This window comes from Rutilus rutilus, assembly GCF_951802725.1.
Source record: "Rutilus rutilus genome assembly, chromosome: 1".
NCBI classification, from domain to species: domain Eukaryota; kingdom Metazoa; phylum Chordata; class Actinopteri; order Cypriniformes; family Leuciscidae; genus Rutilus; species Rutilus rutilus.
The window spans coordinates 40,818,300-40,837,482 of NC_140209.1; positions in this window are offsets into that span (position 1 = coordinate 40,818,300).

Here is a 19,183-nt window from a genome sequence, read left to right on the forward strand (position 1 = left end):
CTGTGGGATTCTCAATGGAATTTGTCTGAGAACCTCCGGCCTTGCTTCTTGGGAGAGATTCCCTGAGAACTGCTCGGGAAGATCTCCTGGCCGTGATTAAAGCATTTAAAGGACATTTGCAGGTCTGTTTGTCGATTTATTCCTGCGCAGGAAGCTAGTTTAGGAAGGAAGCTAGTTTAGGGGAACAAGTTAGTTATGAACAGTGCAGGACAGTCGATCGGCAGGAGCAGGATTGGGCACCCCTGTTCTAAATCATCTAGCATTAATTGTCTCTGTTTTACAGGTGTAAGTGGTCAGTCATTGACCTACTCAGATTTTGTGGTGAAAAGACCAGGAGAATCAGTCACTCTGTCCTGCGGTGTCTCTGGAATCTCAATGGGCAACTACTACAGCTGGATCCGTCAGAAACCAGGGAGAGGACTAGGGTAGATCGGCCGCATTGATGGTGGCACTGGCACTAGTTTTGCTCAGTCTCTACAGGGCCAGTTCTCCATCACCAAAGACACCAGCAAAAACATGCTGTATTTAGAGGATTATAGCAAGCTAGCTTTGAAAGCATGAGATCCCACCCTCCCTTCAGAGCGTCTCCAAAGCCATGCCTCCTCCAAAATACATGAACATGCAGGTTGCGCACAGCCAGAGCAGATTCAGCAAAGTGAAATAAGAGATGCCATTAAATTACTTCATGTCTCAAAAGCACATAACATTACAATAATAATTCACGTAAACAACTTAAAGAGCTCTTACTTGTACCACCTGACTGCTGCAGATTCATTTTGGCGTTGATAGTGTTGACATAGAAACACATAAATCTGAGTCTAAGGACACGAACAGCTCCGGGCAGAATATCATGGGTTGCCGTCTCTAAATTACAGTTACGACATGGTGTGAACGGAGCATTAGCTAGTTGTTTTGGTTCAGGAGGAACTGTAAAAGGTGGCTTCTCTTTGTTTGTGGTGTCAGGTGACTGACGTCTGTCTAACTCTGCATATAGCCTCATGGAAAATGCTAATGATGTGTGATGGCTGCGTGAGCACGGTGCACGGAGGTATGAAAACACATACTCTGACAGGCAGGTAGGACATTTTATAATGTTAACACTAACTCTGTTAATGCAACCCGATCTCATGAAATGCGTCTCTATAGCACGCATTGTATTTATCATGCAATTTATATGTGAAAATTAGTTTTTACATGCATACGATACGCACTGTAAACCCCTCGGGTAGGATTAGTGATGTGGGGTACGTGCATATTATACTCTTCTAGGATTAGTGGTGTGGGGTAGGTGCGTATTACAAGCTATAAAGTGTGTATCATATGCACGTAAAAACAAATTATCATGTATACATTGCAAGATAAATACAATGCGTGTTATGGAGATGTATTTAACGCTAGCACTTTGTTGTGATGGTCCCCACTACAGACATTCTACTGACTAGAAGTAACTTTGTAAGTACATGTAAAATTATTCGACTAACCCTACTCTATATAAGGGATTGTTTACTAATACACTAATAAGAGTTTTATCTTCATGTTTACTCTCACATAATTGTAAAAAGAGCTCTTTAAAACGCTGACAACCAGATTTATTCATGGTGTATACTGTTGTAAATGTACATTTTTCATATTGTTGATGTCAGACACTGACTGAGTCAGCGGTCATTAAACCTGGAGGATCTCACAAACTTACCAGTAAATCCAAAACACACATCTGAATCAACAAAAGAATGGCTTCAGCAAAGAAAGATGAGTCTTCCAGACCTGAATCCGACAGAAAATCTGTGGGGGACCCGTGGACACTGCGCAGAGGAGAACAATTTAACAGATCTGGAATGTTTTTGCAAAGACAAGAAAAATATTCAAGCTGATAGACTCCTAACCAAACAGTTTGAGTGCTGTAATAAAAATCAAAGGGTGCTTCTACTAACTATTAGTTCAGGGGTGTGCACACTTACAGTAGTTATTCCAATTGTATTTCCCCCCTGAAATGTGTCACTTCAGTTTTCAGTGGCATTACATTATATAGGCTGCACTTTTTACATTAAAGGTGCAAATGTTCTGACATGATTTATGCTTGTTTCATTTTATACGTCACAAAAACCAGCTGTTTTAGCAGGTTTGTAGACTTTAAATCCATTGTGCATTACATGACAGCTATTACATGACTCAGAAGGGAGGGATGAGGAATGGAGAGGAAGGGTTTGTAATCAGCCACCTGTCATGGTAGTAAAACGTTCACCATCGCCTGTAAGATCACGGAATATCAACTGGATATTCAACCACAAACTGGATCAGACATTGGATCAAAACAGATGGAATGGCTGTTTTTATAGTTCCAGTAGCAATGGTGTCAAAGATTTACAAAAAAAAAAAGAAAAAAAAAAAGATCAGTTTCTCACCTGAATCCTCCAGCAACGCAGTCCTTTTAACTGGACAAAACTTCAACAATGAAGACACAGCTGTGTATTATCGTAACATTGAAAGTGCAGTTTATTAAAGTCCGCGTGAACCGGAAGTTGCAAACGACTTTTCTCCAGTGTTGTGACGTATTTCCCAGTGAAACGGAATATTGAACAGAGGGCAGGGTTTTACTCTAGCGCTCCTCCTCTCCATCTCTCGCTCATAGCAGACTAACGGGTTGAGGGGAGTGGTTAAGCGTTTCCCAACCCAAGCCGTCAAACCTACGTCATCAGAGAGGGAACGCCATTCCAGACCGGAAGTAACTTTTCAGATTTTGATTAAAGATTACCATGCCAAACAATTGTTTTCTGTGTATTAACTTGCACTGATTAATTTTTCACCACAAGACTAGTAATATGCGCTAACAAAGTAAATAGGGTCAATTTTGATTTCAGTTGGACTTTAATACTAAAAAAGATGAAGTGTGACATGGCACTCAAAACAAACACATGAACAAGGACATGGCGCTTACCAACAGTGCAGGAAACAATACTTGACAAGGAATAAGGCAAACATGAGGGCTTAAATACACAAGGCTAAATGACAAGACAAGGGACACCTGTGAACATAATCAAGACAATCAACCAATGACAACACAGAACACATGGCAGGATCACATGAGGTCCAGGGAATCACATGACAAGACATGAAGCATGGACCAAACCAAGATGTGACAATTATTGTGCTCGCTATACACTGTGCCACAAACTGCCACAGTTCCTGTACAAGAACTCTTCAGTGATGACATTTTTTAATAAAGAAAATATATATTTGTTGACATAATATTCAACTTTTCAGAGTTCATGTGTGTAGATTATAATGTCAAATGACAAAATACCAAAAGTTTGCATGTCAATAAATAAATATTTTGGACACGGAATAGGTCAGGTGACTTTTTAGACTTTGTAAATCAGTTTTCTTTAAATGTCTTTATGTCACAGGTCGGGATGGGCCGAACCAGACTACACCCACCCCTAGACCAAGAACACTTTGAGGAGCGTGCCAGAGACGAGACCAGAGACGGAGGATAAAAGTAACAATTTTATTGAGAGTAAAATAATTTATAATCCTAATCTAAAAGTCTTCTTCTCTCCCTCGTCCAGGGAGGATCCCAGGCGGGGCAAGCAGACACACCCTTCCCCACGGGCGGCGATTCCCAGTGAGGAGTGCTGGACAGGTAAGTATTGGACAGGTGAGTTCCTCACAGGTGGGTAGATGATCCAAGTTTCCTTTCCTCTTGCACGTGAGGGGAACAGTTCCCAGCAGTCGATAATGGACAGGTAAGTATCTTACGGTAAGTAGGTTGTCGACGTTCCTTCTCCCAGGCTGGTATCAGGTGCACGGTGGGGGGTAATGGACAGGTGAGTTCTCCGATGAGCGGATGGTCAAAGCTTCCTCTCCTCTTTCACGTAGGGGACAGTTCACAGCAGTCGATGATGGGCAGGTAAGTATCTTACGGTAGATAGATTGACCGAGCTCCTTCTTCCACGCTGGTATCAGGTTCACAATGGGAGGAGGTGAAACAGGTGAGTTTTCCAATGAGCAGATGGTCAAAGCTTCCTCTCCTCTTCCGCGTGGGGAACAGTTCACAACAGTCAATAATGTGTAGGTAAGTATCTTACGGTAAGTAGGTCGACCGAGCTCCTTCTTCCACGCTGGTATCAGGTTCACAATAGGAGGAGGTGAAACAGGTGAGTTCTCCGATGAACGGATGGTCAAAGCTTCCTCTCCTCTTTCACGTAGGGGACAGTTCACAGCAGTCGATGATGGACAGATAAGTATCTCACGGTAAGTAGGTTGACCGAGCTCCTTCTTCCAAGCCGGTATCAGGTTCACAATGGGAGGAGGTGGAACAGGTGAGTTCTCCGCTGAGCGGATGGTCACAGCTTCCTCTCCTCTTTCACGTGGGGAACAGTTCACAGCAATCAATAATGTGCAGGTAGGTATCTTACGGTAAGTAGGTCGACCAGGCTCCTTCTACACCAAGGGCAATTACAACGGTAAGAAGTGGACAGGTAGACTGCAGCAGGTCCTCCGTAAACACCATACGAGACTTCCCCTAGGGCAGGAGGGGGCAAGCTCAGGAGCGGTGCACAACTCTCACGGGTGTCTTGGACGGGTGAGTACTTCGCACCCTACAGATGAACTTCAGGGCTGTAGCGGACTCACGGTCACAGGTAGAATGGCTCACGTGTGTCGCAAGAAAGACAGGGACTTCACACCGTACCGATGGCTTCAGGGCTGTAGCGAACTCACGGTCACAGACCAAGCTGGGCTTTAGTCACAGCCTGAACTGGGCTTTCTCTAGGACGGACAGAATCATAACTTCACACAGCAATATAATGTTCTCACAGGTGTCGTGGGGAAGACAGGAACTTCACACCGTACAGGTGGGCTTCAAAGCTGTAGTGAACTCACAGTCACAGACTGAACTGGGCTTTCTCTAGGACGGACAGAGTCATAACTTCACGCAGCAGTATAGTGTTCTCACGGGTGTCGTGGGGAAGACAGGAACTTCACACCGTACAGGTGGGCTTCAAAGCTGTAGTGAACTCACAGTCACAGACTGAACTGGGCTTTCTCTGGAACAGACAGAATCATAACTTCACACAGCAATATAATGTTCTCACAGGTGTCGTGGGGAAGACAGGAACTTCACACCGTACCGGTGGGCTTCAAGCTGTAGTGAACTCAGTCACAGACTGAACTGGGCTTTCTCTGGAACAGACAGAATCATAACTTCACACAGCAATATAATGTTCTCACAGGTGTCGCGGAGAAACCAGGAACTTCACTCCATACAGGTGGGCTTCGGGGCTGCAGCACACTCACAGTCACAGACTGGGCTGGGCTTTCTCTAGGGCAGACAGAGTCAATACTTCACACAGCAATATAATGTTCTCACATGTGTCGCGGAGAAACCAGGAACTTCACTCCATACAGGTGGGCTTCGGGGCTGCAGCACACTCACAGTCACAGACTGGGCTGGGCTTTCTCTAGGGCAGACAGAGTCAATACTTCACACAGCAATATAATGTTCTCACAAGTGTCGTGGGGAAGACAGAAACATCACTCCAGCTGTCCTTCCCAAGCCTTTCCGCAAATTGGACGTACTCGATCTCTCCAAGCTCTGAAGATGTACAATATACCAGCCTGCCTCTTGGGCGAGCACACGGCAGTTAAAAGCAGACCTTCACACACTCACAGGAATTTCCACTCCAATATACCACACGGGGGAAGAGACGGAACATCAATTCAAACACTGCAAATCCACTCATCAAGTATACTTAAAGCCAGCACTCACCCTGGGTCTCGGTTCAAAACGCAAAGGATCGGCAGTGAGAGGAAGGAGAATTTAAACACTTCATAGGCATAAACTGGATTCGTTCACCATCCGAACGGGAAGAGGAGATAAGAATGGCAGAGAATCAGTTTAATTCACTCAGTGATATCCATACAGTACACTCCAAGCACTTCAACCCACATCTATCTCAGTATCAAACGTGTGGTAGGAGATTCCATAATCAGTTACTTATCTTCACTCTTTCATCCCGACGATGCACTTCCCTCTTTAAATCCTCTCTCCCTCCGTCTTCAATTCCTCATACACACGACGTTCCTTTTTCCTCACAACGAGCCCTCAACGACACACTTCAGAGAACACTTCCCAACAGGAGCCAGCCACATCCAAACGAGAACAAAAGCACCACAAGCAGGAGAGGAACAACACATGCTTTCTCTTCTTCTGACTTTTTATACTCTCATGAGCTAGCGTGGCCCCATTCAAACGCTCAGCGCAAATTACCCACACCTGCTATCAATCCGCCACTCGGTTACCATAGCGACAGGCACTCACCCTGGCTTTGGGATGGTGTTTCACTTCCCGGATCTCAACAAGGGCATTTCTCTGGCGGGGATAGTCCCGGGCTTATTTGTCACCCCGTGACATACCCCCCCGCCAAACCGTTCTAGTCCCGAGAACGGTCTCCTGACACCCAGTCCCCATACCTGGCTGGTGGCTGACCCCGATTCCCTCGTTGAGACCGTCGGGGAGGGGAGTCAGGTACTTCCGGCCGTGGTCCCAGGCCTAAACCTCTTGGGATTACTGCCCACCCTACCAGCGGGGGTGTCCATGACGTGTCGGCCGGCGGATCTCTTACCACTGGCTTTGGGAAATACGGGCAAGGGCGAATCAGATTGCGATGTAGCACCCGTTCGGGGCCTGCCCCTCCTTCTGGCCGCAGTGCGTATACCGGTTGGTCTGGACGGGGTTGTCGCTGAACGACGTACGGCTGAGCCTCCCATCGATCGCTCAACTTCCCTTTCCCCTGCCGGCGATTATCTCGCACCAACACCCTCTCACCGGGCAATAACGGGGCCTCTCGAGCCGTACGATCATACAACCTCTTATTCTTCAATGCCGTTTGGTTTATCCGGCCAGCGACTTGCTCGTATGCCGACTGCAGGCGTTGATGGTGATTTATCACCCAAGCAGATAGATTTCCTCCCTCTTCTTCCCCGGTGGTCCCCATAAGCATATCCATTGGGAGTCTCACATGCCTGCCAAACATTAGGTAAGTAGGGGCATAACCAGTGGTACTATGTATGCTATTATTATACGCCTGTAGCATCGCTGGAAGCCTGTCAGCCCAGTGGCCCTGCTGTTCCTCTTCCAAGGTACCCAGTAAGCCCAATAAGGTCTGATTAAACCTCTCACACCCCCCGTTCCCTTGAGGATGATAAGGGGTCGTGTGGGTCTTCTTGCATCCGTACAGGAGGCACAGTTCGCGGATCACCTTGGACTCGAAATTGGCCCCTTGATCAGAATGGAGGATTTCCGGACAACCAAACGGCTGAATTACATATCTCCAGAGGGCATTGGCGGTAGTAAGAGCAGTTTGGTCCACAGTGGGGACGGCCCAGGCGTATTTAGTAAACAGGTCAGTGATGACAAGAATGTTCTGGACCTGATCCACCGGTCGCCCCAGAGTGAGAAAATCCATGGCCACTATATGCAGAGGTGCCTTGGCCTGGATCGGGACCAATGGTGCCCGGGCCTCCTTCCTAGATTTAAACAAGATACAACGTGGACACCTCTGGAGGTAAGCCCTGGTAGTGCCCTCCATTCCGGGCCAGTAAAAATGTCGTCTCAACAAGGCCAACGTCCTCTCTTGCCCCTGATGTCCCATCCGGCCATGATAGGCCTCCAACAGAGCTTGCCAACGCCCTTCAGGGACCACGATCTGACGGACCTCCTCTTCTCGACCGGGCTCCTGCAGTGCCCTACAAAGTACCCCTTCTTTTAGGCACAGCCTCGCCCTCTGTCCCAGCAAGCCTCGCACAACTCGAGTCTCAGCTCGACGTTCCGCCCCCTCGGGCCAAACCTCCTGTTCTACCCACGTCCGTACCTTCAGCACATCCCCATCTTCACCCTGCCACGACCTCCAACGTGATGGATCCCACCCCCAACATGGAGGAGGGTCTTCGGACTCCTGTCCCGGGGCTTCGATGACCCCCACCATCAATCCCTCATCGGACCCCGCTCCGGGAGCCTGTAGATGGCCTGCCGATCCTTCACCCGGTAGCCTAGATAATACATCAGCATTGGTGTGTTCCTTTCCTGGTCGATACTGGATCTGGTAGTCGAAATTGGCCAGTTGTGCCACCCAGCGTTGCTCTACTGCCCCCAGCTTGGCCGTTTGTAAGTGTACCAGCGGATTATTGTCTGTGACAACCTGTACCTTGGCCCCCCAAAGATAGTCTTTGAACTTTTCGCTTAGTGCCCATTTCATGGCTAACAGCTCGAGTTTGAAGGAACTATAATTTGAGTCGTTCTTTTCGGCGGGGTGTAAGCTTCGACTAGCATAAGCAATGACTCTTTCCGCTCCTTGCTGTTTCTGTGCCAGTACTGCACCCAAACCAAGCTGGCTGGCATCGGTGTATAGAATAAATGGTTGCGTGAAGTCGGCATAGGCTAGGATCGGGGCCTGCAACAGCTCTTGTTTAAGCCTCTGAAAGGCAGCTTCACAAGCTGGGTCCCATTGGATCGTCGGGGACCCTCGACCCCGGGTTCGCCCGGTGCCTCCAAGCAGTTGGTTAATCGGTTTAGCAATCTTGGAGAAGTCTTGTATGAATCGCCGGTAGTAACCCACAAAGCCCAGGAATGACCGCACTTGACGCACCGTCTGGGGTGATGCCCACTCTTGCACTGCCACCACCTTCTCTGGGTCAACCGAGATCCCCGCCGCACTGACCACATGTCCCAAGAACTTAACCTCCTTACGGAAGAGCTGACACTTGTCGGGCTGTAGCTTCAACCCGTAACGCTCAAGGGAACGGAAGACTTGCCCCAGATGTTCCAAGTGAGACTTAAAATCAGGAGAATACACGATAACATCATCCAAGTAGACGAGAGTGGTGTCCATCAACTGGCTGCCCAAACAACGCTGCATCAGCCGTTGGAATGTGGCTGGAGCGTTGCAAAGCCCGAATGGCATCCGTTCCCATTCATAGAGGCCAAAGGGGGTAGTGAATGCCGTCTTCTCTCGGTCATGCTCGTCCATTTGCACCTGCCAGTAGCCGCTGGCTAGATCGAGGGTAGAATACCAGGCAGCTTGAGTGAGGCTCGTGAGGGAATCTTCGACTCGTGGTAGTGGGAAAGCATCTCTTTTAGTTACCTGATTTAACCTCCGGTAGTCCACACAGAACCTCCAGGAGCCCGTTTTCTTGCGGACCAATACTATAGGTGCGGCCCAAGGGCTGCTGCTCTCACGAATAATCCCTCTAGCAAGCATTCCCCGCAACAAGGTACGAACCTCCGGGTACAAGGTCGGGGGTACAGGTCGATAACGTTCTCGGCTCGGCGCCGCGTCTCCAGTCGGAATTTGGTGTTTCACCGCATCTGTGCGGCCATAGTCCTCCTCGTGGGTGGCGAACAAGTGCTGCCAATCCTTCAAGAACTCATGGAGTTGACCCGTTTGTTCTTCCCTCAACCCTTCGCCCCGTAAAGACTCTCCCTGCAAATGGGCCGGCAATCCTCTCCCGCTCTCCTCCACTCCTGAACTAACTCGAGCTAGGGCCACTTCAACCACCGTTGGACTCACCCGCTCAAAACTCACTTCCCCCTGCTCGTGAACCTGCTGTGGCTTCACGGATGTCACTCGGGCCAAACACTGGTGGCGGTATAGAAGCACCGGGAAGGGGTTTGCGTTCCGAACTCGGACGGGGACCCTACCCCCTCGGACGATGGTTAGTCCTCGAGCTACTTCCACCTTAGGACCCTCGTCATTGGGTTCCACCAGGACCCATTCATGTGGACGGTAACGTCGAGGGGGAAGCCTGACTCGGACCACAGCCTCGCTTTGAGCTGGAATGGACAGGGCATAGCGACAAACTATTCTTCCCACACTCTCTCGGTCATGCTGCTGTTCAGCCAGACATATCCGGCGGCAATCGGCCCTGACACGGTCCCACTCTTGGCCGGCAGATGTTGCGGCCGCTCGTGCCGGTGCACTTCGAAACAGTTCCTCCCAACAGTCCGAGATGACATTCATTCCAATCAGTGCACGATGGGACCCCAGACACGGGTCTCGGACGACCACTACCCCCTTCTGAGGTACTAGAATTCCATGGATCTGTAAATCGGTCACCAAGTATCCCACATACGGGATGTCCAGCCCGTTTGCTCCACGGAGCGTCAGCCAGGGGGCCTCTGCAGGGAGTTGGCTTCCGGAACCAAACAGCTCCTGGGCCAAACTTTCCGAAAACAGGGTCACTTGGGAACCCGTATCCAAGAGACACCGGATTTTCTGGCCATTTACCTGGACCACAACCACCGGACAACGGCCTACCAGGCAGCTCTGAGAAGATAGCGAAGGAGGGGGGTCTGACAAGGGGGTCCCGACCACTTGACCCACAATGGCCGGAGAATCTAAAAACCCCCTTGTGATGCACGTCGGGCGGAACACTGGCGAACGTAGTGCCCCGGTTCTCCACAACCATTACAGATGGGACGCCCATGTGCATCCCACTGAAATCGAGAGCCCACCGACCGGGGAGGACGATGTTCAAACGGGCGACCCCCATCGGAGTAGGCCCGCTCTCGAGAGTGAGGAGGGTACTGGGGCCGTTCTCGACGTAGTTCTTCCCTCACAGCTTTGGATAACTCAGACATTTGCTCACGGACATCTCTCTTTAATTCCTCCCGGAGGGCCTGCTTCCAATCGGGCGCCGCCGGGGCCGGAGGAGGATCAACAACGTTCGTAGCCAGACAGCTGGGGACACCCACATGCTCCGCCTGGTCATGCTCAAGGGCCAAAGCTTCCCGTCGGAGCTCTTCGAAAGTCAAATTCGGTTCTCTCCTCAGTTGTACCCGCAAACTCTGGCGAACTGGGCCCTCCCGTAGTCCCAGCACAAATTGGTCTCGCAACAGGACCTCTTCGCCCCCCAGGCCATGATCCTGTCTCCCCGTCAGCCTAGAATACTGCTCCCGCAGTTGTAAGGTGAATGCCCGAACGGATTGTCGAGGGCCTTGCCGAGAATTAAAGAACTTCGCCCTCAGTGCTGCTACCGGGGTGGTATCCCCATATTGCCCTGTGAGGAAGTCGAAAATCGCCTGGATTGTTGCTCGATTAGCCTCTGGTGCTGCTTGAACTTCCCTTCTTGCATCCCCTTCCAGGGAATTCAACACAAACTGGACCCTCTGTATGGCATTCAGACCCTGGAGTCCTGCCAAGTACTCTACCTGGTTTTTCCACTCCGACAGACTCACTTCAGACCCCGGGCCTCCATACCTCGGGGCCCACGGGGCACCCATGAAGATCGGCATGACAGGTGGCCGAGCCCCAGGTTCTTCCCCCTCTGCCATCACCAACTCTGGTCGCTCAACTCAAAGTGTAACCCTGCCGAACTACGCCAAATTTCTGTCACAGGTCGGGATGGGCCGAACCAGACTACACCCACCCCTAGACCAAGAACACTTTGAGGAGCGTGCCAGAGACGAGACCAGAGACGGAGGATAAAAGTAACAATTTTATTGAGAGTAAAATTATTTATAATCCTAATCTAAAAGTCTTCTTCTCTCCCTCGTCCAGGGAGGATCCCAGGCGGGGCAAGCAGACACACCCTTCCCCACGGGCGGCGATTCCCAGTGAGGAGTGCTGGACAGGTAAGTATTGGACAGGTGAGTTCCTCACAGGTGGGTAGATGATCCAAGTTTCCTTTCCTCTTGCACGTGAGGGGAACAGTTCCCAGCAGTCGATAATGGACATGTAAGTATCTTACGGTAAGTAGGTTGTCGACGTTCCTTCTCCCAGGCTGGTATCAGGTGCACGGTGGGGGGTAATGGACAGGTGAGTTCTCCGATGAGCGGATGGTCAAAGCTTCCTCTCCTCTTTCACGTAGGGGACAGTTCACAGCAGTCGATGATGGGCAGGTAAGTATCTTACGGTAGATAGATTGACCGAGCTCCTTCTTCCACGCTGGTATCAGGTTCACAATGGGAGGAGGTGAAACAGGTGAGTTTTCCAATGAGCAGATGGTCAAAGCTTCCTCTCCTCTTCCACGTGGGGAACAGTTCACAACAGTCAATAATGTGTACTGTAGGTAAGTATCTTACGGTAAGTAGGTCGACCGAGCTCCTTCTTCCACGCTGGTATCAGGTTCACAATAGGAGGAGGTGAAACAGGTGAGTTCTCCGATGAACGGATGGTCAAAGCTTCCTCTCCTCTTTCACGTAGGGGACAGTTCACAGCAGTCGATGATGGACAGATAAGTATCTCACGGTAAGTAGGTTGACCGAGCTCCTTCTTCCAAGCCGGTATCAGGTTCACAATGGGAGGAGGTGGAACAGGTGAGTTCTCCGCTGAGCGGATGGTCACGGCTTCCTCTCCTCTTTCACGTGGGGAACAGTTCACAGCAATCAATAATGTGCAGGTAGGTATCTTACGGTAAGTAGGTCGACCAGGCTCCTTCTACACCAAGGGCAATTACAACGGTAAGAAGTGGACAGGTAGACTGCAGCAGGTCCTCCGTAAACACCATACGAGACTTCCCCTAGGGCAGGAGGGGGCAAGCTCAGGAGCGGTGCACAACTCTCACGGGTGTCTTGGACGGGTGAGTACTTCGCACCCTACAGATGAACTTCAGGGCTGTAGCGGACTCACGGTCACAGGTAGAATGGCTCACGTGTGTCGCAAGAAAGACAGGGACTTCACACCGTACCGATGGCTTCAGGGCTGTAGCGAACTCACGGTCACAGACCAAGCTGGGCTTTAGTCACAGCCTGAACTGGGCTTTCTCTAGGACGGACAGAATCATAACTTCACACAGCAATATAATGTTCTCACAGGTGTCGTGGGGAAGACAGGAACTTCACACCGTACAGGTGGGCTTCAAAGCTGTAGTGAACTCACAGTCACAGACTGAACTGGGCTTTCTCTAGGACGGACAGAGTCATAACTTCACGCAGCAGTATAGTGTTCTCACGGGTGTCGTGGGGAAGACAGGAACTTCACACCGTACAGGTGGGCTTCAAAGCTGTAGTGAACTCACAGTCACAGACTGAACTGGGCTTTCTCTGGAACAGACAGAATCATAACTTCACACAGCAATATAATGTTCTCACAGGTGTCGTGGGGAAGACAGGAACTTCACACCGTACCGGTGGGCTTCAAGCTGTAGTGAACTCAGTCACAGACTGAACTGGGCTTTCTCTGGAACAGACAGAATCATAACTTCACACAGCAATATAATGTTCTCACAGGTGTCGCGGAGAAACCAGGAACTTCACTCCATACAGGTGGGCTTCGGGGCTGCAGCACACTCACAGTCACAGACTGGGCTGGGCTTTCTCTAGGGCAGACAGAGTCAATACTTCACACAGCAATATAATGTTCTCACATGTGTCGCGGAGAAACCAGGAACTTCACTCCATACAGGTGGGCTTCGGGGCTGCAGCACACTCACAGTCACAGACTGGGCTGGGCTTTCTCTAGGGCAGACAGAGTCAATACTTCACACAGCAATATAATGTTCTCACAAGTGTCGTGGGGAAGACAGAAACATCACTCCAGCTGTCCTTCCCAAGCCTTTCCGCAAATTGGACGTACTCGATCTCTCCAAGCTCTGAAGATGTACAATATACCAGCCTGCCTCTTGGGCGAGCACACGGCAGTTAAAAGCAGACCTTCACACACTCACAGGAATTTCCACTCCAATATACCACACGGGGGAAGAGACGGAACGTCAATTCAAACACTGCAAATCCACTCATCAAGTATACTTAAAGCCAGCACTCACCCTGGGTCTCGGTTCAAAACGCAAAGGATCGGCAGTGAGAGGAAGGAGAATTTAAACACTTCATAGGCATAAACTGGATTCGTTCACCATCCGAACGGGAAGAGGAGATAAGAATGGCAGAGAATCAGTTTAATTCACTCAGTGATATCCATACAGTACACTCCAAGCACTTCAACCCACATCTATCTCAGTATCAAACGTGTGGTAGGAGATTCCATAATCAGTTACTTATCTTCACTCTTTCATCCCGACGATGCACTTCCCTCTTTAAATCCTCTCTCCCTCCGTCTTCAATTCCTCATACACACGACGTTCCTTTTTCCTCACAACGAGCCCTCAACGACACACTTCAGAGAACACTTCCCAACAGGAGCCAGCCACATCCAAACGAGAACAAAAGCACCACAAGCAGGAGAGGAACAACACATGCTTTCTCTTCTTCTGACTTTTTATACTCTCATGAGCTAGCGTGGCCCCATTCAAACGCTCAGCGCAAATTACCCACACCTGCTATCAATCCGCCACTCGGTTACCATAGCGACAGGCACTCACCCTGGCTTTGGGATGGTGTTTCACTTCCCGGATCTCAACAAGGGCATTTCTCTGGCGGGGATAGTCCCGGGCTTATTTGTCACCCCGTGACATTTACATTAAAATCATCTGCTAAATGGCAAGTAATAAAGTTTAAAGGAACACTATGTAGCTTTTCAACCTTCATAATATATTTCCAAGACCCTTGTGATGGTACACCGACTTACAATAGGCTGAATGACACGTCTGCCATAGCCTGACTGGGTCTGTATCGCTTTTACTGGCACTATGTAACTTCGGGGTTCGGGTAGTAACCAGAGCACAAAAAGAACTACAAAATTCAACTGCTTTAGTTTACGGCATACGTCACTTCCCCCACCACTTCCTCAAATTTGGACGTGAGAGGCCAACCAGCGTTTGTTTTCAGCTTTCGTGCGTATGTTTTTGTCATGGGGGCTGTTTACACCTGGCCACTTCATGCGTTTTTTCAGATCGTGAAACGACTAAGGGCCCTATTTTAACGATCTGAAACGCAAGTGTCAAAGCGCAAAGCGCAAGTAACTTCTTGGCGCTGTTGCTATTTTCCCGGCGGGATAAATGACTCTTGCGCCTGGCGCAAATCTAAAATGGGTTGGTCTGAAGTAGCTTCATTATTCATAGGTGTGGTTTGGGCGTAACGTGAAATAAACCAATCAGAGCATCATCTCACATTCCCTTTAAGAGCAGGCGCGCTTGTTCTAAAGCGGATTCCTATTATAACGGCGGATTTGCCAGGTGCGCGCGAGGAGCGGTTCACAGCCGAGGAGACCGACGTTCTTGTCAGGGACGTTGGGGATGGAGAAAGACACTCAAATTAACTTCGGTTAAACAGGCGTATGATAATTTGGGTAAATGTGTAAGCTAGATGTATGTTTTTATAATAAAATGTCTATCTATCTATCTATCTATCTATCTATCTATCTATCTATCTATCTATCTATCTATCTATCTATCTATCTATCGTAATAATGTATGATTTGCAAAAATGATAACTGCTGCGTCTGTGTGTAGATGAGAGAATCAAAGTGTATGCACGTTGTGCACACGCTACATTGATTAAGGCCAAGCATGCGCCCTTAAAATAGCATATGAATAACATGCGCAACGCGCCACTGACTTTAAACAGTTTTTTTTTCGGTCAGTGGCGCAATTGTTTTCTAAACCTGCAAAATAGCATGAGGGAACGTTTGCGCCGAAACACGCCTCCTCTTTGCGCTGAACCGCCCCGGGGAGCGCAAGTGTATTTCTTAGTTAACCGACGTGCGTCTGTGGAGGGAAAAGTCCACTTTGCGCGGGTGCAAAATAGGAATGATACATGCGTCGGATGAAAAGTAAAGCTGATGATCAATAATGCAGTTCATAATTGCTTTCGGTGACGTGCACTCCATTCAATCTGCATACAGTGTGGGAATTGAAGATCGGACTTAAATCCGTTTCGAAAAACACATTTATGTGACCAGGTGTAAATGGAATCGTTTTGATAAATCAGACAGCTATCCGATCTGAGAAAACGCATGAAGTGGCCAGTAAATAAATCTCGTATTTGTAAACTTGTTTGCATTCTATGTTGAATGTTGTTGCGCTTGTTTGTAGTATGTAATTTTTTTACATGCTGTTCATTCATCCATTGCTGATAATTAGACCAGTCCAATAATTTCCACATATGTCTAGCTAGCTTTCGATTATCAGAGCTGTTAACAGACTTGCTAACAAACACTCGTTTCTCTTACGTGTTTTTTGCGTTATGTTTTATTGCCTCACGAACTAGTTTGCCAGAAACTCAGTTGTTGTGAGGTGTATTTATCACGTAGTGCTGAGGGATATCAGACGACGCTGTTGACGTTGATTCTTGCGATTATCATGAGAACAGTTTTCAATATCTCACATAATTATCAGGACATAAATAAGCATAACGTAGAGGTTGTAAATAGTGTAAACCAGCACAATTTGCAAACTATTATGATAAATTGCAATAATCATGTCTTCGGAGTCTATCTGTGCCTGTTCCATGCCCGACGCAGGTACCGGTGTACAGGTGGGGAAGTATTTACGACAGTGCAAGTATTCCACAGCGACTCTAGGGGACGCTGTTTGACAAAAACACAATTTCTACACAGTGTGCCTTTAAGTTAAAAGGTAACACTTTACAATAAGGTTCATTAGTTAACATTAGTTAATGTATTAACTAACATGAGCTATGAGCAATACATGTGTTACTGTATTTGTTAATCTTTGTTAACACAGCTGTTATAGTTTGTTCATGTTTGTTCACAGTTAACTAACAAGATTTTAATAAAGTATTAGTAAATGTTGAAATTAACATTAACAACGATTAATAAATGTTGTATACATGCAGTTCATTATTAGTTCATGCTAACTAATGTTAACTAATGAACCTTATTGTAAAGTGTTACCATTAAAAATAATTCAGACACCAGAAGGGTGCACCCTTTCTCATTAAATGAATAACTGGTGGTTGTGATGAACCAGTTTTGTTTGAACACACCTACTCTAGTCTGTTACATGCATGAGTAAATGCAAACTCAACTGTCATATTTCCTATTTAAGCAACTAGTAAATGAGTGTTCAATCTGAAGAGGAAAAACAATGTTCTCCCTAAAGCTCTTTCTGCTGTTGGCGACTGCACACAGTGAGTGTTTTTATATTTTAAAATTCTGAAGGAGTTAAGGGGGTTTTGTTTAGGAAGTTTTAGGGAGTTGAAATGTAAAACCCAATTCAATTTGATCAGTATTGTGATTCTGTGTAAAGCATTTTCTGTTTGTTGGTCTCTGTAGGTATTGACTCTCAGGTTGTGCTCACACAGTCTGAACAGTCAGTAGTTGTGGCTCCAGGTGGTTCCCACAAACTGACCTGTGCCTGTAGTGGATTCACTCTTAGTAGCTTTATGATGCACTGGATCCGTCAGGCACCTGGAAAAGGACTGGAATGGATCTTGCACTATTATACTGACTCTAGCAAAGGCTCAGCTCAGTCAGTCCAGGGCAGGTTCACAGCAACTAAGGACAGCTCTAATTTCTATCTGCACATGAATCAGCTGAAGACTGAAGACACTGCAGTGTATTACTGTGCAAGAGACACTGTGGAAACACTAATACAGGCAGCTGTACAAAAACTCATAAGAAATGAGGTGGACATGGTTACACTGAAAAAGTTTTTTTTTCTAATGACTTTTCTACCATTTAATAACCTCCAATATGCTGTCAATATGGAGCTTATTTTAACAAAAAAGCTGAAGATACAGTATGATTTTTAAAATAATAAACCAAACATGCACCATTATGCACATATAAATCCATGATTCTTTAAATGTATCTTGATAAGCTGCAAATCCAGCCTATACAAGGCAGATAAATGTGGAACCAGCTGGTTCTAAAATGAGTGAGATTCACCATATGCATATAGTGCGGCACAGGCCTCGTGACACACACCCTCTGAACTCTCCCTCACAGACATGCTAGCTCAGCACACTTTATCGTTCAGGATTTATTGTTCTTCAGCCCTCTGGCGTAACTCTCACTGGATTTTTTTCTGAGCAGTTTTCTGAGGCTTCCGATCACCTCATCTGTGATCGCTTCTCATGACGGCCACTGACTATCACATGAGCAAATAACAACTGTTTCACAATCACGCTCTAATCTGTAGTGAGATGCACTCAAACCATTGATACATTGATGCACAATAACTGAAAGAAATATCAGAGAATACTAAAATTGATTTCCAGGCCAGAGAAAATAATAATAGAAATAAATTAAATACTTTATCAGCTTATGGCAATCTTTGTTGTATTCCAAGTAGCCTGTATGTATGGTTGAGATTGTGAGTTTACATAATAATAATTGTAAATAAAACGGATCATACAAATGTTATATTTTTATTTACTGCCCTGGTGAAGCTGTTTCACCTAAGAAATATAATCCACAAGACAAAATAACATCTGCATTTATATTAATACCCCATTAAAAAGTTTACAAACACTGTACAAAAAAAAAAAAAAAAAAAAAAAGTACAGTATAAATATGATGGGATGTTCCGGGGTAAGGTTTTTTTTTTTTTTTTTTTTTTTTTTTTTTTTTTTTACAGGTGTTTTACCTGTATTTTGAATTACACATTGCTTAAGGGTTAATGGACATTTTGGTAAAAATTACTGGATAATGTCCTGGCAGAGAATTACCAGTACATTTTCAATGTATGCTTAAGTTGATTCTTAATACTCTGTCATTTTGGTTATTAAGAATAAAAAATTTAACCTTTGAACTGGGTGATTTTTGTGTAAATCCAATGATTATTTTGTCTTTTGGACTTTATGTATTGTATTAGGTATTGGCCTTTGTAAACGATGAAAAGGTTTTTGTTCAAAATACTTCTGGTGTAATAAGTTTGTCTCCTTTTTCTTAATCAAGACACATTAGAGAAATTATTTTAAAAATCTGTTGAATGCATTTATTATTCCAAATACATACCGGTAATATTAAAATCTGAAAAAAATAAAAAAGAATTATGAATCATTCTTTCAGAGTCTTCCTGACACGGTCTCCTTTCCAATGAATGCCTCTGGTATCAAAGAAATAAATACAAATCCTTCCTGAGCTAAAAATTGGACTGTTGAAAATAACAGGACATATTGGGTCAATATCAAATATTTATAATTTATCAAATACAAGTTAAGATTTTTTCCCCTTATTTACCGTAAAAACATTTAGATATTCAGATACTACATTAAACTACAGTGTTAGTCTTCAAACCTCCAAAGATGCAAATTATTTTGTGGGAAGGGTCAACATCTCCCCGACTCCTGAAAGTGTGTTATAAGCTGAACTTTCAGTCAGTGCAT